Raw genomic sequence first — 24,068 nt, forward strand, 5'->3', positions numbered from 1 at the left:
GCTCGGTGTTAATTCTGTCACCCCTCCCTTGGCCTGGCATCTTTTAGTTCTGACACTGCTAACCCCCCCAGAGGAAAACTTAGGTAGCACCAATTGCAATTACCTGCATCTGCTGGTCCCTCTGTGCAGCTACAGAGGAGCAGTCCTTCAGCCCAGAGTTTACTTTGGGACTAATATACTGAGGCAGTCACTAGCTGGGAGTTACTGAGTGGCCGATGGCCTAGAGTAAGTTATTTAGTGGATTGTAATGTAAATCCTTTTCACAATGTCATAAGCACCTCATTTCCAACTCACTCTCAGACACAGTAAGTAATAAGGAGGTGTCAGAGTTGGACTGGGATGGACAAGGTCAAAGATCAAACGACACCAGGTTATAGTCCAACAGGTTTACTGCAATTTCAAATAAACCTGTTGGACTATAACCTGGCATCATTTAATTTTTAACTGTAAGTAATGCCACTGTTTTCCTTTTAAACTTCTTTTGCATAACAACACTAATTTGTTTTACTCTGTAAGACTTGTACCAAGGAACTTGTATCTAAGATGGCGCCATTAAAAGGCAGCTTTTGTAAAAAGCTTTTCACTGTCCTCCTGTACAGCACTACAAGTGACAATAAAGGATATCCTATTCAATTCTAATCCATCCCACAGTCCCGGGCATTCATCTGGGCAGCCAAGACCACACTGACCCTCCACTGCTTGCCCTCCACTACTCCTCACCACCCCACTTCTGATGAGATTAGATTCCCTACAGCGTGGAAACAGCCCCTTCGGCCCAACAAGTCCAAACCGACCCTCCGAAGAGTAACCCACCCAGACCCATTCCCCTACCCTCTAATGCACCTAACACTGTGGGCAATTTATCATGGCCAATTCACCTGAGCTGCACCTCTTTTTGGACTGTGGGAGGAAACCCACACAGACACGGGGAGAACGTGCAAACTCCACACAGACTGTCGCCCAAGGCAGGAATTGAACCTGGGTGCCTGGCACTGTGATGCAGCAGAGCTAACCACTGAGTCACCGTGCCTATTTCCCTAAGTGCTGGTTAGGTGGATTGGCCATGCAAAATTGCCCACAGTAATCAGGGGTGTGGGGGTTAGGTGCATAAGTCAAGTTGTCGGGCTGAAGGGCCTTTTCTAACACTGTAGGGATTCTATGAAAACCGCTATGAAAATTTATATTCTCTAATAATTCTATGAAAACGTCTGGGGACAAATGTCAGGATCTGAGGACGGCAGCTCCTCCGCTACCCAGGTGCAGGAAATGCTGTCAATTCCAGGAGATTTGTATCGGTATTCCCCAAGGAGAGGGACATGACGGATGTTGAGGTTAGGGTTAGATGTTTGATTACTCTAGGTCAAGTCAACATAAAGAGGGAGGGAGTGTTGGGTATTCTACAAAGAAATTAAGGTAGACAAATCCCCAGGTCCGGATGGGATCTAGCCCAGGTTACTGAGGGAAGCAAGAGAGGAAATAGCTGGGGCCTGAACAGTTACCCCCTTGTTTAAGAAGAGTAGCAGGGATGATCCAGGTAATTATAGACCAGTGAGCCCGATGTCAATGGTAGGGAAGCTGCTGAAAAAGATACTGAGGGATAGGACCCCTTCCCTTTTGGAAGAAAATGGACTTAGCAGTGATAGTCAACATGGTTTTGTGGAGGGAAGGTCGTGTCATACCAACCTAATAGAATTCTTTGAGGAAGTGACAAAGTTTATTGGTGAGGGAAGGGCTGTAGATGTTATATACATGAACTTCAGTAAGGCATTTGATAAAGTTCCCCATGGTAGGCTGATGGAGAAAGTGAAGTCACATGGGATCCAGGGTGTACTAACTGGATGGATAGAGAACTGGCTGGGCAGCAGGAGACAGAGAGTAATAATGGAAGGGAGTTTCTCAAAATGGAGAACTGTGACCAGTGGTTTTCCACAGGGATCCATGTTGGGATCACTGTTGTTTGTGATATATATAAATGATCTGGAGGAAGGTATAGGTGGTCTGATTAGCAAGTTTGCAGATGACACTAAGATTGGTGGAGTAGCAGATGGTGAAGGGGACTGTCAGAGAATGCAGCAGTTTATAGATAGATTCGTGAGTTGGGCTGAGAAATGGCAGATGGAGTTCAATCCAAGCAAATATAGGGTGATGCATTTTGCAAGATCCAATTCAAGAGTGACCTATACAGTAAATGGAAAGGTCCTGGGGAATATTGATGTACAGAGAGAGCTGGGTGTTCAGGTCCATTGTTCACTGAAGGTGGCAACACAAGTCAGTAGAGTGGTCAAGAAGGCATACAGCATCGGACAGGGTATTGAGTACAAGAGTTGGCAGGTCATGTTACAGTTATATAAGACTTTGGTTCTGCCACATTTGGAACACTGCGTACAGTTCTGGTCACCACATTACCAAAAGGACATGGATGCTTTGGAGAGGGTGCAGAGGAGGTTCACAAGGTAAGGAGGGTATTGCCTGGTAAGGAGGGTGATGGCTATGAGGAGAGGTTGAGTGGATTAGGATTATTTTGATTAGAAAGATGCAGGTTGAGGGGAGACCTGATTGAGATCTATAAAAATCATGGGAGGTAGAGACAGAGTGGATAGCAAGAAACTTTTTCCCAGAGTGGGGGGACTCAATTACTAGGGGTCACGGGTTCAACGTGAGAGGGGAAAAGTTTAAGGGAGATATGCATGGAAAATTCTTTATGCAGAGGGTGGTGGGTGCCTGGAACACATTGCCAGCGGAGGTGGTAGAGGCGGGCATGATAGCGTCATTTAAGCACTATCTAGACATGACATGAATGGGCAGGGAGCAGAGGGATATGGATCCTTAGAAAATAGGCGACAGGTTTAGGTAGAGGATCCAGATTGACAAAGGCCTGGAGGCTTGAAAGCCTGTTCCTGTGCTGTAATTTTCTTTATTCTTTATTTTCCAGCTACAGCGAGTGGTCAAACATGACTTGCCAGGTCAGTTTACTCCCCCATTTTCTTTCTCCCTTATAAGTTTTACATTTGCTTTCAAAGAATTTTTTCTTTGTTCATTAACAGAATGAAGCTTTCGCCATCCCTAATTACCCAGAGGGCAGTTAAAACATCGCTGTAAGTCACACGTAGGCCAGACCAGGAAAGGATGGCAGTTCCCTTCCCTAACGGATATGAGTGACCCAGATGGGATTTTCCCGACAATTGACAATGGTTTCATGGCCAGCATTCGCCTCTTAATTCCAGGTATTTTATTGAATTCAAATTCCACCATCTGCCATGACAGGATTCAAACCCAGATTCCCAGAACATTACCTGGGTCTCTGGATTAACCGACCAGTGATAATATCACTAGACCATCACCACCCCAAGAATAAATTAGTGACCTTTCGGAATCTTAATCCTAACTCCTGCGAGGGATGGATTTCAGGATAATTTAGTCAAATGTTGCATTCCGGATTAATATTAACAAGATCAAGATGACTATATCCAGTTTTGTCGGCTTCCACAGTTTTGTTCTAAATGTTGCAACACTCGCTCTCTCTCCTGTGCAAATCTGTTATTGCAAGGCTCCCTGTCTGCCCAGGATTTCTCTGTTAATCCAGTCATTCCTGGCTGTTTCTAATGGACGCCGTTGAAATCAGTTTCTACTGCAAACACAGCTCTCTGCTCCTCCATCTGGGTCACTGGTGAAATAATAGAACATAGAACATAGAACAATACAGCACAGAACAGGCCCTTCAGCCCACGATGTTGTGCCGAACTTCTAACCTAGATTAAGCACCCATCCATGTACCTATCCAAATGCCGCTTAAAGGTCGCCAATGATTCTGACTCGACCACTCCCACGGGCAGCGCATTCCATGCCCCCACCACTCTCTGGGTAAAGAACCCACCCCTGACATCTCCCCTATACCTTCCACCCTTCACCTTAAATTTATGTCCCCTTGTAACACTCTGTTGTACCCGGGGAAAAAGCTTCTGACTGTCTACTCTATCTATTGAGACGTTAGTATCGGTTTCAGAGGCTGCTTAATACTTCACAGTGTGTTCGTCACTGACAGGATGTGGGCGTCGCTGGCTGGGCCAGCTTTTCTTGCCTGTCTCTAGCTGTCTTTGAGAAGGTGGTGATGAGCTACCTACCTTCTGTGTGCTGTAGTTTGACCCATTAGGGAGGGAATCCCAGGATTTTGACCCAGCGATAGTAAAGGAATAGCGATATATTTCCAAGTCAGGATGGTGAGTGGTTTGGAGGGGAACTTGCAGGGGGTGGTGTTCCAATGTCGGGAGTGTGTTGCTGGAAAAGCACTGCAGTTCAGGCAGCATCCGAGGAGCAGGAAAATCAACTTTTCGGTCCAGAGCCCTTCATCAGGAATGAGTCTGGGAGCCTCGGGGGTGGAGAGATAAATGGGAGGGGGGGGGGGGGTGGGTGGGGCTCAGGGGCAGGTAGCTCAGAGTGCAATAGGTGGATAGGGGTGGGAATGAAGGTGATAGGTCAGAGAGGAGGGTGGAATGGATAGGTGGGAAGGAAGATTGACAGGTGGGACAGGTCATGAGGATGGTGCTGAGCTGGAAGGTTGGAACTGGGTTAAGTTGGGGGGAAGGGAAATGAGGAAACTGTTGAAGTCCACATTGATGCCCTGGGGTTGAAGTGTTCCGAGACGGAAGATGAGGCATCCAGGCATCAGGTGGTGAGGGAGCGGTGGTGGAGGAAGCCCAGGACCTGTATGTCCTCAGCAGAGTGGGAGGGGGAGTTGAAATGTTCAGCCTCGGGGCAGTGGAGTTGATTGGTGCGGGTGTCCTGGAGATGTTCTCTAAAATGCTCTGTAAGAAGGTATCCAGTTTCCCCAATGTAAAGGAGACCGCATCGGGAGCTACGGTGAGCCTCTCCTCATCGAATATGGGCATACAGATTCTCGAACAGCAAAGTAATGGAATTTTATTTGTTCATGGGAGATGGGTATTCCTGGCCAGTTTAACACCTATTGCCTGGAAGGCAGTTAAGAGTCAACCACATTGTGTGGGTCTGGAGCAAAATGTAAGCCTGACCAGGTAAGGATGGCAGATTTCCATCCCTAAAGGACATTAGTGAGCCAGATGGATTTTCCCAACAGCTAGCAATGGATTTATGATCGTCATTAATTCTAGATTTATTTTTTAAACTGAATTCAAATTCCACCATCCGCAGAATTCGAACCTGGGCCCTGAGAACATTACCTCGGTGTCTGTATGAATAGCCCAATGATAATATCACTCAGCCATCAACACCATGAGAGAAACAGATGGAAAGGCCGCCAGCACTCTTAAAGATCCATCCCACCCTGGCAATGTTTTTCTACGATCTCTATCATCAGGGAGAAGGTACAGAAACCTGAACACACACACACCAGCCGGTTTTGTAACAGTTTCTACCCTACTGTTGTTAGAATACTGAATGGACTCACAAACATTGGCCTGTACCTGTGTTTTTGTTTTTGCAACTGTTTCCCTATTATTTACTGATCAATGCTACTTAACTCTGTGATCTGCCTGTATTGCTCGCAAGACAAAGCTTTTCACTGTGCCTCGGTACACATGACAATAAATTCGATTCAAATTCAGTTCAATTCAGCTGGGTTTTTGCAACAATCGAAAGGGGTTATAAAGTCACGGTTTGACCATTTATTCCAAATTTTATTGAATTGAAATCCCACCACTTGCCATTCACATACTCCCTATAATTTCACTCTGCATCCCCCCCCAATCCCTCAGTCCACCCGCCCCTCGGTGCACAGGCCTCTGGTACCCAGCTGTGCCATTGAGATCAAAAAGCAGGAGTCAATGTGTCCTCACACCAATCACCCTGAGCAGCACGCACAACAGCTTGGACAGAGCCCTACTGTCACAACTGATAGCCGAACCTGGGTTACCAGGACTACAGCTCGAGATTACTCGCCCTCTGACACTGTCACTGTCCTGCTGCCTTCCTATTAGCTGACACGCAGCTGACATGAGGGATGGCGTCTCCTGCTTCTGATTGTTCACGTTTTGTTCTCTGTGAAATATGTTGGCTCAAAACACTTGAGAGAGTTCAATCACATGAAGGTGAGCAAGTGAGTAAATGGCCAATGCAGCACTTTGAACACTGTATTTGGTATCCAGCTACTCAACAATTTGAATATATATACCACAACTTGGATGTGTACACCAGGAGTAAAGTGGCCCACAGTAATACAGAGTCTGTGATCAAATTAAATGTGCAAATGAGCTGTTCATGGGAAATATTTGTGACCCGCAGGCTGTGATCACTGTAATAGCTTTTTAAAGGCAGCCTAAAGGAGGCACAGTGGGGTTTCTGGAGGGAATTCCTCAGCTTGGAACCCAGGAAGCTGAAGATGGGCTGATTAAAATTAGAGTCACTCAAGAGACCAGAATTTGAGGTACATGGAGACCTTGGAGGGTTGTGGGGCTGGAGAAAATTGCAGAGATACAGAGTGGGTTAATTTAAAAACAGGCTCGGGAATTTTGAAACCAAGATATAGAATTCCTACAGTGTGGAAGCAGGCTATTCATTCCAACATGTCTGCACTGATCCTCCAAAGAGCATCCCAGCCAGACCCAGCTCCCTATCCCTATAACTCTGACTTCCCCGTGGCTAATCCACCAAGCCCACACAATGGGCAATTTAGCATGACCAATTCCCATAACCTGCCCATCTTTGGACTGTGGGAGGAAACTGGACCACCCACACAGGAAACCCAAGCAGACACATGGAGAATGTGCAAACTCCACACTGACAGTCACCTGAGGGTGGGATCAAACCCAGTTTCCTGGTGCTGTGAGGCAGCAGTGCTAACCACTGAACCACTGTCCTGCCTTAGGACACAGTGAAAATTGGTGGTCTGGGAGATTATATAGATCCGTGAACACAGGAGAGATAGAGTCATAGAGTCATAGAGATGTACAGCATGGAAACAGACCCTTCTGTCCAACCTGTCCATACCGCCCAGATATCCCAACCCAATCTAGTCCCATCTGCCAGCACCCAACCCATATCCCTCCAAACCCTTCCTATTCATATACCCATCCAAATGCTTCTTAAATGTTGCAATTGTACCAGCCTCCACCACATCCTCTGGCAGCTCATTCCATACACGTACCACCCTCTGCATGAAAAAGTTGCCCCTTCGGTCGCTTTTACATCTTTCCCCTCTCCCCTCTCACCCTAAACCTATGCCCTCTAGTTCTGGACTCCTCAACCCCAGGGAAAAGACTTTGTCTATTTACCCAATCCATGCCCCTCATAATTTTGTAAACCTCGATAAGGTCACCCCTCAGCCTCTGATGCTCCAGGGAAAACAGCCCCAGCCTGTTCAGCCTCTCCCTGTAGCTCAAACCCTCCAACCCTGGCAACAGCCTTTTCTGAATCCTTTCAAGTTTCACAGCATCTTTCCGATAAGAAGGAGACCAGAATTGCACGCAATATTCCAACAGTGGCCTAACCAATGTCCTGTATAGCCGCAACATGACCTCCCAACTCCTGTACTCAATACTCTGACCAATAAAGGAAAGCATACTAAACGCCTTCTTCATTATCCTATCTACCTGTGACTCCACTTTCAAGGAGCTATGCACCTGCACTCCAAGGTCTCTTTGTTCAGCTCCATATTGTGCTCCACATTGTGCAATCCCACTGCTCCCCTCATCCCACTGCAGCGAATCAAATGTTAGCACATCACACCTTCTAGCAAGATGTCTCCTCCTCCTGTATTGCAGATCGGCGCTGACCTCTGAGGTGAGTCCTCCTCCACCTCTGAGGCTCCCTCAAAGGAAATACCCACTTCCCACTACCCTGCCCATCCTCCCACCAGCTCAGGTGGTAAGACTTCCCAGTGGGCACGTTATCGAGATCAGAGCCAAGCAGCACCAGCTGCCAGTCACTGCCAGCCATCTGCAGCTGGCCAAAGGAGGATATGCCCCCGTCTGCCGGCACTTTGAGGACTGCTGGAGACAAGGGTGACCCAAGCAGGAGAGGACTCCATAGTGTCTGCACTTATGTGTACAGAGAGACAATGGTGGGTTGGTCAGGGGCACTGGGCAACACAGATGGGGATCCTGCTGTCTCAGGTGGGTCAGAGTCTGCTTATCCCCATGGCAAGGTTGGCAGCTGCTGTAGACAGAGAGGTCCAACACACTCCAGCCTCTGCTGGATATGTGAATGGACCATCGGTGGCCCCAGGTCTGAGGGGTCTCAGCCACTTGCTCATACCCCTTCCTCACCAGGAGACATGGTGATGTCAGTCGGCATCTGGAGGGTGCAGAAACCACACAGAGACCCTCACTCTAGACATGACCAGACTTTCCACTTCCAACCTACCTGCCTCCCCCATCTCAGTGGGAGGTCATGGTGAGGTATACTTGCCTTTAACGAGAACGTGCTCAGAATGTCTCGGCTATCTCAGTGAAGATGCCCAGGGTCTCCCGACAAAACTTCCCAGGCCCTCTGCAGCCCAGCGACATAACCTGGGTCTGCACTATGACGCAGCGGGAGGGAAGACTGGAAGAGGATGCTCTGAGGGCTCATAGAATCCTACCAGAACAGGAAGGAGCCATCTGGACCACTGCGTACCCAAAAAGCATCCCGCTCAGACCCAAGCCCCCTATCCCATCTCTGGAACCCCACATTTAGTATTGCCAATCCACCTAGCCTGCACATCTTTGAACAGTGAGAGGAAACCAGAGCAGTCTGACACAGACACAGGGGGGAATGTGCAAACTTTGCACAGACAGTCACCCGAGAGTGGAATTGAACCCAGGTCCCTGGTAGTGTGAGGCAGCTGTACTAACCACTGAGTTGTCATGCATGAGTAAAAGGTTCATTGGGAATAAGTTTTCACTTGGGCAGTAGATTTTGTTTTTGGTTGGTATTGTAGGAGTGTATGAACAGGAGAAGGTCATTCAACTCCTCTGAGTATAATTAAATTATGAGTGCTCTGTGCATTAACCCCATCAACCGATCTGGATTCGTACCAACTCTAACTACCATGCCGAACAGAAATCTCTCACATGGTGTTCTCACCATTATCTGTGTTAACATTAACTTTCTGCCAATCTGGAAATGTAGCACTGGTGGGACTGAATCCACCCATCTCTGTCCACCCACAGTATTTCACGAAGCTAAGGTGTGATGGGTGCAGTTCCTGCACTGTGTACAGGCAGAAGGTAAAGGGATCAACAGATAGGGAGAGAAAGCAGGAATGGGATACAGTCAGTTCTGCTATAACGCGTCTTTCGTTAACACAAATTAGCTGTAACATGATTGAGTGAATAGGGAACTCTGCTTCTAAAATGCAAGCTTTTAAAGTGTGTGTGTGATGAGATCGCTGTTTGCTTCGAGCTGTTTGTATTGCATGATTTTTGTACCGCACAGGAAAAGCAACTACTGCATGCTGGAAGATATGACTGCACTGGCATTGCATGATCAGCCATGATCGAACTGAATGGTGGAGAAATCTCAAAGGGTCAAATGGCCTACTCCTGCACCTATTTTCTATGACACTTTGGCAACTAATCTTTAACATCCCATGTGCACAGCTGCTCCATTCCAGACATCCATGGGGGTTCACCTGTTACACGACCTGAAATGTCCTGGGTGCTCAGTTGGATAATACCAATCAGGCTGATACCAAGCGATCACAATCAATGCAGTCCTCACTCGACCTCTCATACGATTCTCCCAAATTTCTCACCATATCCCCCACCGTTCAGGGCCTGGGGAAGATCCCAACCTGAGAGTGAGAGATTTCTGTTGGGCAGAGTTACTGAATCCAGGTTGGTTGGTGGAGTTAAAGTACAAATCAGTCACAATTTAATTATACGCAGAGGAGTTTAATGGCCTCCTCCTGTTGCTATGCTCCTACGCTAGCAACCGACAGCCAGATTAAAAAAAAAACAAATCGATTCAGACAAATAAACTCGGAAGATTCAGCCTGTCATTAACAAATGGCCTATCATTACAGCTTTGGTGCAAGATCATAAACAAGACAGAACCGGGTTTGAACTCTGAGCCTTCTCAAATATTCTGGAAATAAATGCCCTCATTCTGCTAAATCTCTTCTGTGTTCCCCTCAATGGTTGACGTCCTTCATAACGTCTGATGGACAGGATCACAGAAACAACAAGCCTCATTTCAGAGGAACAGCTACCTCACCACATCCAGTAACTTGTCCCTTTACTCATAGAGACTGGAGATGCTGTACATTTTGACCTTTCTGTCAATGGCCTATCCTTAGTTGGGCTGAGAAGGGGGTCAATAGGGGGTCTGTACTTAGCAGAGGAGTCAATAATCAGTTTTAAATGAAGGAGCAGGAGGTTCAGAAGGAATTTGAGGAAATATCTATTCTCCCAGAGGATGGTAGAGATGGGAAACTTCACTTGATATGCCATAGTGTACAAGGCTACACCAAGTGCTGGATTAGAATCAATGGATGTTTGATGGGTTGACATGAACATGATGGGCCAAACGGCCTCATTCCATGCTGTAAAAACTCACTGGCTCGATAACTTGTAACCATCACAACTGACACATGGAGGTCCCGTACAGTAAGGAGCCAGGGAGTTGTCACAGAGAACAAAGAAACAACAGGAGAATTGAATACATATTTTGGTTCTGTCTTCACAAACACGGCCATAAATAGCTTCCTTGAAATGTACGGAACCGAGAGTCTGGTGAACGATGGTGATCTGTATTGGGAAGGCATCTAGTTTGGCGAGTTTAATAGAATTAAGGATTGTGAAATCCCCAGGGCCTAGTAATCTTCATCCCAGAGCACTGAAGGAAATTGTCCTGAATAGTGGTCATCTGCCAAAAATCTATGGACTCTGGAGCAGTTCCTGTAGGCAAAATAGATTTCTACCATTTAAATCAGAACTTAAGATGGAGAAGCAGAGGAAAGCCATCAAGTCTGCTCCAATATTCAGTGAGATCACAGCTGATCTGATAATCCTAAACACCACTTTCCTGCCTTTTCTCCTTAATACCCCTTTAATTCCTTTATTGATTCCAAGTCTGTGTCTTTCAGCCTTGAGTATCCTGAATGACCCAGCCTCGACAGCCTTCTGTGGCAAAGAATTCCACGGATTCACTCCCCTCTGAGGGAAATTCTTCCTCACCTCTGTCTTAAATGTGTGACCTTCCTTATCCTGAGAGCATACCAGACTCTCCCACAAGGGGAAACAGCTTTTTCACATCTATCCTGTAACGAGAATATTCTGTGATTCAGTAAGGTCACTCCTAAGCTCGATTGAGTACAGGCTTGACCTGCTCAACATCTCCTCATAAGACTGAGACTCCATGCCTGGTACAAAAACAGACATTGCTGGCAAAACTCACCAGCTCTGGCAGAGTCGGTGGAGAGAAATCAAAGTGAACCTGTTGGGTCACGTGACCCTTCCTCAGAACAATCCACACCTGGTCTCAGCCCTAATGAACTTCTCTGGACTGCCCCCAATGCCAATACATCTTACCTTTGAGACTGGGACCTTAAAGCACAGCCTTAGAGTAAAGAGAAGCTGTTTTTGAACAGAGATAAGGAGAAACTCCTTCAGCCAGAGAGTAGTGAATCTGTGGAATTCACTGCCACAGAAGGCCAGGTCATTGAGTGGATTTAAGACTGAGATAGATAGGTTCTTGATTGTCAAGAGGATCAAGGGTGACACGGAGAAAGCGAGAGAATGAGGTTGAGAAACTTATCAGCCAGGATTGAATGGCGAAGCAGACTCAATGGGCTGAATGGCCTAATTCCTGCTGCTGTGTCATATGGTCTTATACTTAACGGGATCAACACTGTTCAGGATATCAGCTGTTGTCTGATTAGAGCGTGTTAACACCTCCAGCAAAACCTCCCTCCCCTTACACAGCATACCCATCATTCCCCTTACACTGCATAACACGCCCTCCCCTTACGCTGCATGACCTTCCCAAACCTAACACTGCATCAGCCTCCCTCCCCTTCCACTGCAGAACCCATCCTATCCTTACACTGCATAAGCCTCCCTCCCCTTACACTGCAGAACCCATCCTATCCTTACACTGCATAAACAACCCTACCCTTACATTGCATACCCCTCCCTCCCCTTACACTGCATAACCCTCCCTATTCTTACACTGCATAAACATCCCTACCCTTACACTGCATAACCCTCCCTCCAATTACACTGCATAACCCTCCCTACTCTTACACTGCATGACCCTCCCTCCCCTTATACCGCATAACCTTCCCTCCCCTTATATTGCATAACACTCCCTACCCTTATACCGCATAACCTTCCCTCCCCTTACACTGCATAATCTTCCCTCCCCTTACACTGCATAACCCTCCCTCCCCTTACACTGCATACCCCTCCCTCCCCTTACACTGCATAACCCTCCCTCCCTTTACACTGCATAACCCTCCCTCCCCTTACACTGCATACCCCTCCCTCCCCTTACACTGCATAATCTTCCCTCCCCTTACTCTGCATAACCCTCCCTCCCCTTACACTGCATACCCCTCCCTCCCCTTACACTGCATAATCTTCCCTCCCCTTACACTGCATACCCCTCCCTCCCCTTACACTGCATAACCCTCCCTCCCCTTACACTGCATAGTTCTCCCTCCCATTACACTGCATAACCCTCCCTCCCTTTACACTGCATAAACCTCCCTTCGCCTTACACTGTATCAACCTCCCTCCCATTACACTGCATAATCCTCACTACCCTTACACTGCATACCTCTACCTCCCCTTACACTGCACAACTGTCCCTCCCTTACACTGCATAACCCTCCCTCCCCTTACACTGCATAATTCTCCCACTCCTTCCACGGCATAATCCATGCTCCCCATATACTGCATAGCCCTCTCTCCCATTACACCGCATACCTCTACCTCCCCTTACACTGCAGAACACTCCCTCCCCTTACACTGCATAACCGTCACTCCCCTTACACTGCACAGCCCTCCCTCCTCTTACACTGCATACCTCTACCTCCCCTTACACTGCAGAACCCTCCCTCCCCTTACACTGCAGAACCCTCCCTCCCCTTACACTGCAGAACCCTCCCTCCCCTTACACTGCAGAACCCTCCCTCCCCTTACACTGCATAACCATCCCTCCCTTTACACTGCATAACCCTCCCACCCATTGCATTGCATAAACCTCCCTACCCTTGCATAGCATATCCCTCCCTCCATTGACACTGCATAACACTCCCTATCGTTACACTGCATAACCCTCCCTCTCCTTACACTGCATAACCCTCCCTTCGCCTCACACTGCATCAGCCTCCCACCCCTTAAACTGCAGAACCCTATCTCCTCTTACACTGCATAAACCTCCCTCCCCTTACACTGCATAACTGTCACTCCCCTTACACTGTATCAGCTCACTCCCCTTACACTGCATAACCCTCCCTTCACCTTACACTGCATCAGCCTCCCTCCCCTTAAACTGCATAGCCCGCCCTCTCCTTACTCTGCATAACCCACCCTCCCCTTACACTGCATTCCCTCCCTCCCGTTACACTGCATAACCTTCCCTACCCTTGCACTGCAGAACCCACACTCCCATAACACTGCATAACCCTCCCACCCATTACACTGCATAACCCTCCCACCCCTTGCATTGCATAAACCTCTGTTCCCTTGCATAGCATATCCCTCCCTCCACTGACACTGTATACCCCTCCCTGGCATTACACGGCATAACCCTCCCTCCCCTTACACTGCATCAACCTCCCTCCCATTACACTGCATAATCCTCACAACCTTACACTGCATATCTCTACCTCCCCTTACACTGCAGAACCCTCCCCCCCATACACCGCATAACCCTCCCTCTCCTTAGACTGTATACCCCTCCCTTCACCTCACACTGCATCAGCCTCCCTCCTCTTAAACTGCATAACCCTCCCTCCCCTTACACTGTATCAGCTCACTCCCCTGACTCTGCATAACCCTCCCTCCTGTTACACTGCATAACCCACACTCCCCTTACACTGCATAACCCTCCCTATCCTTACACTGCATAGCCCTCCCTCCCCTTGCTCTGCATAACCCTCCCTCCCCTTACACTGCATAACCCACCCTCTCCTTACACTGCATAACCCTCCCTATCCTTACACTGCATAACCCTCCCACCCATTACACTGCATAACCCTCCCACCCCTCGCATTGCATAAACCTCCCTTCCCTTGCATAGCATATCCCTCCCTCCTCTGACACTGCATACCCCTCCCTGTCATTACACCGCATAACCCTCCCTCACCTTACACTGCATAACCCCCGCTGTCATGACACTGCATAACACACCCCTCCCTTACACTGCATACGCCTCCCTCTCCTTACACTGCATAGCCCTCCCTCCCATTACACTGCATACGCCTCCCTCTCCTTACACTGCATAGCCCTCCCTCCCATTACACTGCATACGCCTCCCTCTCCTTACACTGCATAGCCCTCCCTCCCTTTACACTGCATAATGCTCCCTCCACTTCCACTGCGTAACCCTCCCTTCGCCTTACACTGCATAACCCTCCCTACCCTGACACTGCATAACCTTCCCTCCTCTTACACTGCATAACTAGCCCTCCCCTCACACTGCATCAGCCTCCCTCCCCTTACACTGCATAACCATCCCTCCCTTTACACTGCATATCCCTCCCATCCTTGAATTGCATAAACCTCTCTAACCATGTATAGCATACCCCTCCCTCCACTGACACTGCATGCCCCTCCCTATCATGACAGCGCATAACCCTCCCTATCCTTACACTGCATAACCCTCCCTACCCTGACTCTGCATGACCTTCCCTCCTGTTACACTGCATAACCCTACCTCCCCTTACACTGCAGAACCCTCCATCCCCTTACACTGCATAACCATCCCTCCCTTTACACTGTATAACACTCCCACCCATTGCATTGCATAAACCTCCCTACCCTTGCATAGCATATCCCTCCCTCCACTGACACTGCATACCCCTCCCACCCCTTGCACGACAGAAGCCTCCTTCCCCTTACACTGCATCAGCCTCCCTCCCCTTACACAGCACAACCCTCCCCCCCCTTACACTGCATAACCGTCCCTCCCCTTACACTGCATAACCGTCCCTACCCTTATACCGCATAACCCTCCCTCCCCTTACACTGCATCAGCCTCCCTCCCCTTACACTGCATAACCATCCCTCCCCATTTACACTACATATCCCTCCCATCCTTGAATTGCATAAACCTCTCTAACCCTGCATAGCGGATCCCTCCCTCCACTGACACTGCATGCCCCTCCCTATCATGACAGCGCATAACCCTCCCTATCCTTATACTGCATAACCTTCTCACACCTTACACTGCATCAGCCTCCCTCCCCTTACACTGCATAACCCTCCCTCCCCTTACACTGCATAACCCTACCTCCCCTTACACTGCATAACCCTCCCCCCCTTACACTGCATAACCGTCCCTCCCCTTACACTGCATAACCCTACCTCCCCTTACACTGCAGAACCCTCCCCCCCTTACACTGCATAACCGTCCCTCCCCTTACACAACATATCCCTCCCACCCCATGCATTGCATAAACCTCTCTAACCATGTATAGCATACCCCTCCCTCCACTGACACTGCATGCCCCTCCCTATCATGACAGCGCATAACCCTCCCTACCCTTATACTGCATAACCCTCCCTCCCCTTACACTGCATAACCCTCCCTACCCTTATACTGCATAACCCTCTCTACCCTGAGACTGCATAACCCTCCCTACCCTTATACTGCATAACCCTCTCTACCCTGAGACTGCATAACCCTCCCTACCCTTATACTGCATAAACCTCCCTACCCTTACATTCCATAACCGTCCCTAACCTTACTCTGCATAACCCTTCCTATCCTTACACTGCATAACCCTCCCTATCGTTACACTGCAAAACCCTCCCTATCCTTACACTGCATCACCCTCCCACCTACTACATTGCATACCCCTCCCTCCCCTTACACTGCATAACCCTCCTCCTGTTACACTGCATAATCCTCCCTACTCTTACACTGCATAGCCTTCCCTCCCAATACACTGCAAAACCCTCCATCCAAATACACTGCATAACCCTCCCTCCCCTTGCACTGCATAAACCTCCCTACCCTTACACTCCATAACCCTCCCTCCCCTTACTCTGCATAACCCTTCCTATACTTACACTGCATAATCCTGCCTCCACTTTCACTCCACAACCCTCCCTATCCCGACACTGCATAACCTCCCTCTCCTTAAACTGCTTAACCACCCTATCCTGACACTGCATAACCCTCTCTACCCTGACAATGCATAACCCTCCCTCCCCTCACACTGCATAACCCTCCCTCCACTTACACTGCACTACCCTCCCTCCCCTTACACTGCATAACCTCCCTCTCCTTACACTGCATGACCTTCCCTCCCCTTACACAGCATCAACCTCCCTCCCCTTACACTGCATAACCCTCCCTCCCCTTTGACGGCAATACCCTCCCAGCCCTTGCACAGCATAACCCTCCCTTCGCCTTACACTGCATAACACTCACACCCCAACACTGCATAACCCTCCCTCCACTTACACTGCATAACCCTCCCTACCATTACACTGCATAACCCTCCCTCTATTTAAAATGCATAACCCTCCCCAACCTTACACCGCATAACCCTCCCTCCACTTGCAATGCACAACCCACCCTCCCGTTACACTACATAATGCTCCCTGTCCTTACAGGGCATAACCCTCCCTATCCTTACACTGCATAGACCTCCCTCCCCTTACACCGCATAACGTTCCCTCCCCTGACACTGCATAATCCTCCCAACCTTACACTGCATAACACTCCCTCTCCTTTGACTGCAATACCCTGCCTCCCCTTACACTGCATAACCCTCTCTACCCTTACACTGTATAATCCTCCCAAAACTTACACCGTATAACCCTCTCTCCCCTTACAAGCATGACTCTCTCTCACATTACACTGTATAACCCTCCCTCATCCTACACTGTGTAACCCTCCCTCCCCTTACCCTGCATCACCCTCCCGCCCCTTACATTGCATCACCCTCCCTCCATACACTTCATAACCCTCCCTCCCCTTACACTGCATATCACTCCCTCCCCTTACCCTGCATCACCCTCCTGCCCCTTACATTGCATCACCCTCCCTCCATACACTGCATAACACTCCCTCCCCTTACACTGCATAACCCTCCCAACCTTACACTGCATAACACTCCCTCTCCTTTGACTGCAATACCCTCCCAGCCCTTGCACAGCATAACCCTCCTTCCCCTTGCACTGCATAACCCTCTCTACCCTTACACTGCATAACCCTCCCTACCCTTACACTGTAAAACCCTCCCAAAACTTACACCGTATAACCCTCTCTCCCCTTACACTGCATTACGCGCCTTGTCCTTACACTGCATAGCCGGCCCTCCCGTTACACTGCATAACCCTCCCTCCACTTACATTGCAAAATCCTCCCTATCTTTAGACTGCATACCCCTCCCCACCCTTCCATTGAATGACCCTCCCTACACTTACACTCCATAACCGTACCTATCCTTACACTGCATACCCCTCCCTCCCCTTACACTGCATAAACATCGCTTCCCTTACACTGCATAACCGACCCTACCCTTACACTGCATAACCCTCCCCCCCCTTACAAGCATGACCCACCCTCCACTTACACTGCATAATGTTCCCTCCCCTTACACTGCATAACCCGCCCTCCCCTTACACTGCATAACCCTCCCTACCCTTACACTCCATAACATTCCGTGTCCTTACACTGCATACCCCTCACACCCCTTACACTGCATAACTCTCCCTTCCCCTTATACTACATACCCTTTCCACCCCTTACACTGCATAACATTCCCTCCCCTGACACTACATAACTCGCCCTCCCCTTACACTGCATAACACTCACTCCTTACACTGCATATACCTCCTTCCCCTTATACTGCATACCCTTCCCTCCCCTTACACTGCCTATCTCTCTCTATCCTTACACTGCATACCCCACACTCGGGTTACACTGCATCACCCTCCCTCCCTTACACTGCTCAAACCTCCCTATCCTTACAGTGCATAACCCTCTCTCCCCTTACACTGCATAACCCTCCCACCCCTTACACTGCCTAACCCTCCCTCCTCTTACACTGGGAGAAAGTGAGGACTGCAGATGCTGGAGATCGGAGCTGAAAATGTGTTGCTGGAAAAGCGCAGCAGGTCAGGCAGTATCCAACGAGCAGGAGAATCGACGTTTCAGGAATTCCTGAAGAAGGGCTCATGCCCGAAACGTCGATTCTACTGCTCCTTGGATGCTGCTTGACCTGCTGCGCTTTTCCGGCAACACATTTTCAGCTCCCCTTACACTGCATAACCCACCCTATCCTCACACTGCATAACCCTCCCTCCACTTACACTGCATAACCCTCCCTACCCTTACACTGCATCACCCTCCCTATCCTTACACTGCATAACCCTTCCTCCCCTTACACTGCATAACCTTCGCTCCCCATACACTGCATAACCCACCCTCCACTTACACTGCATAACCCTCCCTACCCTTACACTGCATCACCCTCCCTATCCTTACACTGCATAACCCTCCCTCCCCTTACACTGGGAGAAAGTGAGGACTCCAGATGCTGGAGATCGGAGCTGAAAATGTCTTGCTGGAAAAGCGCAGCAGGTCAGGCAGCATCCAACGAGCAGGAGAATCGACGTTTCAGGAATTCCTGAAGAAGGGCTCATGCCCGAAACGTCGATTCTCCTGCTCCTTGGATGCTGTCTGCCCTGCTGCGCTTTTCCAGCAACACATTTTCAGCTCCCCTTACACTGCACAACCCTCCCTATCCTCACACTGCATAACCCTCCCTCCCCTTACACTGCATAAGCCTCCCTCCCCTTACACTGCATAACCCTCCCTATCCTTATACTGAACAACCCTCCCTCCCCTTACACTGCATAACCCTCCCACCCCTTACAAGCATGACCCTCCCTCCACTTACACTCTATCACCCTCCCTCCCTGACACTGCATAACCCGCCCTCACCTTACACTACGTAACCCTCACTCCCCTTACTCTGCATAACCCTCCTCCCCCTTATACTGCATACCCTTCCCTCCCCTTACACTGGATGTCTCTCTCTATCCTTACACTGCATATCCCGCACTCCGGTTAAACTCCATAACCCTCCCTCCCCTTACTCTGCATCATCCTCCCTCCCCTTACACTGGGAGAAAGTGAGGACTCCAGATGCTGGAGATCGGAGCTGAAAATGTGTTGCTGGAAAAGTGCAGCAGGTCAGGCAGCATCCAACGAGCAGGGGAATCGATGTTTCTGGAATTCCTGAAGAAGGGCTCATGCCCGAAACGTCGATTCTCCTGCTCCTTGGATGCTGCCTGACCTGCTGCGCTTTTCCAGCAACACATTTTCAGCTCCCCTTACACTGCATCACCCTCCCTCCCCTTACACCGCATAACCCTCCCTCCACTTACACTGCATACCCCTCCGTCCCCTTACACTGCATACCCTTCCCTCCCCTTACACTGCACAACCCTCCCTATCCTTACACTGCATCACCCTCCCGCCCCTTAAATTGCATAACCCGCCCTCACCTTACACGACATAACCCTCACTCCACTTACTCTGCACATCCTTCCTCCCCCTTATACTGCATACCCTTCCCTCCCCTTACACTGCATATCTCTCTCTCTATCCTTACACTGCATACCCCGCACTCCAGTTACACTCCATAACACTCCCTCCTCTTACACTGCACAACCCTCCCTCCCCTTACACTGCATCACGCTCTCGCCCCTTATACTCCATAACCCTCCCTCCCCTTACACTGCACAACCCTCCCTCATCCTACACTGCGTAACCCTCCCTCCCCTTACACTGCATATCACTCCCTCCCCTTACCCTGCATCACCCTCCCGCCCCTTACATTGCATCACCCTCCCTCCATACACTGCATACCCCTCCCTACCCTTACACTGCATAACCCTCCCTCCCCTTACACTGCATAACCCTCCCTACCCTTACACTGCATAACCCTCCCTCCCCTTACACGACATAACCGCCCCTATCCTTACACTGCATAACCCTCCCTACTCTTACACTGCATAACCCTCCCTCCCCTTACACTGCATAACCTTCCCTCCCTTTACACTGCATTACCCTCCCTATCCTTACACTGCATAACCCACCCTACCCTTACACTGCATTACCCTCCCTCTCCTTACACTGCATAACCCTCCCTCCCCTTACACTGCATAACCCTTCCTACCCTTACACTGCATAACCCTCCCTCCACTTACACTGCATAACCCTCCCTATCCTTATACTGCATAACCGTCCCTACCCTTACACTGCCTAACCCTCCCTCCCCTTACACTGCATAACCCTCCTTCCCCTTACACTGTATAATCCTCACTCCCCTTACACTGCATAACATTCCCTCCCCTTACACGGCATAACCCTCCCTACCCTTCCATTGCATAACCCTCCCTATCCTTTAGACTGCATAACCCTCCCTACCCTTCCATTGCATAACCGTCCCTCCCCTTACACTGCATAACCCTCATTCTCCTTATACTGCATACCCTTCCCTCCCCTTACACTGCATATCCCTCTCTATCCTTACACTGCATACCCTGCCCTCCCGTTACACTCCATAACACTCCCTCCCCTTCCACGGCATAACCCTCCCTCCCCTTGCACTGCATCACCCTCTCCCCCTTACACTGCATAACCCTCCCTCCCCATACACTGCATAACCCTCCCTCATCTTACACTGCATAACCCTCCCTCCCTTTACACTGCATAACCCTCCCTCCCAACTTTACACTCCTTAAACAGCCGGGGATTGGCAAACAAATTTATAGATTAGTTTGTCTAGTTTGTTGGGAAGGTGATGGCTGAGTAGAATTATTGCTCAGTTGTAAATCTTGAGACCCAGATGACGTTCTGGGGGCCTGTGTTCAAATCCTGCCTCTACAGAATTCGGGTTCCTTAAATAACTGGAATTACAAATCTATGATGCCTATAAATCCATCACTGAATGTTGGGAAAAACCCATTTGGTTCACTGATTCCCTTTTGGGATGGAAACTGCCATCCTGACCTGGTCTGGCCTATATGTGACTCCAGACCCACAGCAATGTGGTTGACTCTTAACTGCCCTATGGTCAATAAATGTTGCCTCCCCAATGACACCTTCATCCAATGAAAGAGTAAGCATCAGTAGAGGAGAAAATGCAAGAGTCAATTATAAAAGATATAATCTCAGAACAGTTGGAAAGCATTAATATTAATGCGCATAGCTCGGAGAGTTTCTGGAAATGAAATCATGATTTACAAATATTTTTGAGTTTTTTGAGTTTTAGCTGGTAAAGTAGATAAGGGTGAACCTTATGTGGGATATTTGGATTTTCAGAAGATTTTTGACAAGTTCCTTCATAAGAGGTTAGAAGGTCAAGTTAAAGCATACGAGGTAGGAGATAATATAGAGTGAGAATTGGTTGACAAACAGGAAACAGGGAATGGGAATAAATGCTCTTCTTCTAACCGGCATGCAGTGACTAGTGGGGTATTGCAAGGATTTGGTTCTTGAACCCGAGGAGAATGTGAGGACGGCAGATGCTGGAGAATCAGAATCGAAAAGTGTGGCGCTGGAAAAGCACAGCAGGTCAGGCAGCATCCGAGGAGCAGGAGAATCGACGTTTGGGGCATAAGGCCTTTATAAGAAATTTTGTTGGGATTGAGGGGATGAAGGGGGTAAAAGATAACAGAAGGGTGGGTGTGTAGGTGGCAGTGATGTAGCTGGGAAGGCCATTGGGGGATCAGGTTGGAGTGATGGTGATAGGTCCCAGGGGAGGGTGGAATGGATAAGTGGAATTGTAGAAGGACACGTAGGACAGTTCAAGAGGGCGGTGCTGAGTTGGAGGCCTGGATCTAGGATGAGATGGGGGGGAGGGGAGATGAGGAAACTGGTGAAGTCGATGTTGCTGCCCTGTGGTTGGAGGGTCCCTCGCGATATCTATAAATGACCTGAACAGGGGAACCAACTAACATTCCAAGTTTGCTGACGGCAAAAAATTGAGAGCGGTGAGGTGAATGCAAAATGGCTTCAAGGTGATTTAAATAAGTTGAGTAAGTGGCCAAATATATGGCAGATGCAGTATAACACGGCAGAATGTGAAGTTACACACACACTTCAGTGTAAAATACAGATATACACATTTAAATGGTGAAATATTGGGAAGTGTGAATGTACAAAGGGATCTGGGTGTCCTTGTACACCAGTCAATGGAAGTAGACAGATGGGTTCAGCAAACAATGAGGAAGGGAAATGGTACACTGACCTTCATTGCAAGAGGGTTTGAGTTCAGAAGCAGGGATGGCTTACTGCAGTTAGACAACGCATTGGTGAGATCACAGTTGGAGTATCATGAGCAGTTCTGGTCTCCCTCCCTAAGGAAGGGGATAGAGGGAGCACACCGGGGGTTCACCTGGCTGATTGGCAGAGATTGGCTTGATTTATTCACAAGAGTTTAGAAGGATAGAAGGGGATCTGTTTGAAACATATAAAGTTCTAACAGGGCTATTCAGAGTAGATTCTGGGAGGATGTTTCCCCTTGTTGGGTGAGTCTCGAACCAGGGGACACAGTGTCCGTATATGGGGTAGTCCATTTCGGACTGAGATGAGGAAAAATTCCTTCACTCGAAGGGTTGTGAGCCTGTGGAATTCTCTAAATCAGAGAAGGCTGTGAATATATTTAGAAAAGAGATAGATACATTTTTAGATTTTAAAGGCATCAATAGTATGGGAAGAAGGCAGGAATATGGTTGAGATAAAGGTTTAGCCATGGTGTAGCAGGCCTAAAGGACCGAATGGCCTACTCCCGCTCCGAGTTCGTATGTGTCTATCTTAAACTCATTCCTGGTGTTGTTACACCAGCACTTCGGAATGCCACCTGAGTAACAGAAACAAGAAATGTCATGAAATATCATGAAACGTCCAGGGTGTTACGGGAGTGTAGCAGAGAACAATTGACACCAAGCCACGTACAGAGAGATCAGGTGTGATGACCTAAAGCTTGGTCAAAGTGGTCAGTTTGACAGAGGTCAAGATAGAGAGCTGTACAGAGGGAATTCCAGAACCTGGGGTCCAGACAGCTGAAACCATGACCACCAACAGTGGAACAACTACAATCGGAGAAGCTCAGAGAGGGTAAACCGTGGGGTGTAATGTACAGCTGGAGAAGGTGACAGAGGTGGGAGCTAGTGGCAAGGCCAAAGAGGGGTTTCACGACAAGGATCAGAATTTTCAAATTGAGGTGTGACCTCTGCAACCAGCACAGGGATGTTGGTGGACATCAGCATATCCATGACCTTTTGGATGTAGGTTTGCTCGCTGAGCTGAAAGGTTCATTTCCAGATGTTTCGCTACCTTACTAGGTAACATCTTCAGTGGACCTCATGCGAAGAACTGTACATGATTCCTGCTTTCTATTTATATGTTTGGGTTTCTTTGGGTTGGAAATGAACCTTTCAGCTCAGCGAGCAAACCGACATCCAAAACCTCAACCTGAGCTACAAATCTTCTCAAAACTCGTTAAGTATCCATGACCTTTTGGAGCACATGCTCCCAGAATGAGTCTTTTTGAGGAGCTCCCTCAAGGATTATGTTGTCGATGACCACCAGGATGAAGCTATCATCCTGGAGTTACCATCCCTAAAAGTCATGAACTGATTTCACATTAGGATGCTCCTTTTTGCTTTCTGTGGGTTTGTCATTATTCCAACACCGTTGACAATGAAGTGAATGGATCCCAAGGTAAAATCATCATTAAAGATGAGGCCATCAGTCCCGGAGGCATTTTCAAATTACTCACAAGCCCTCTGGTCAAAATACTTTCAGACCGAGCCATTGGGTTTAGGTACAGGAACCATGTCCCCAACGCCATTCGGTTGACGTGTCACTGTTGTGAGGTTTGGTCTTCTTAATAATTAACCAATTATAACTTGTCAAGA

The 24,068-nt window shown here is 48.7% G+C and overlaps 1 protein-coding gene across 1 annotated transcript in view; it reads right to left on the reverse strand.

Moving 5' to 3' along the window:
• Positions 1-24,068, reverse strand: part of dysf (dysferlin, limb girdle muscular dystrophy 2B (autosomal recessive)) — a 377,035-nt gene that overhangs the window by 335,993 nt on the left and 16,974 nt on the right. The window lies entirely within an intron of this gene.

Source organism: Chiloscyllium punctatum, chromosome 1 (genome assembly GCF_047496795.1).
Source record: "Chiloscyllium punctatum isolate Juve2018m chromosome 1, sChiPun1.3, whole genome shotgun sequence".
Lineage (NCBI taxonomy): Eukaryota > Metazoa > Chordata > Chondrichthyes > Orectolobiformes > Hemiscylliidae > Chiloscyllium > Chiloscyllium punctatum.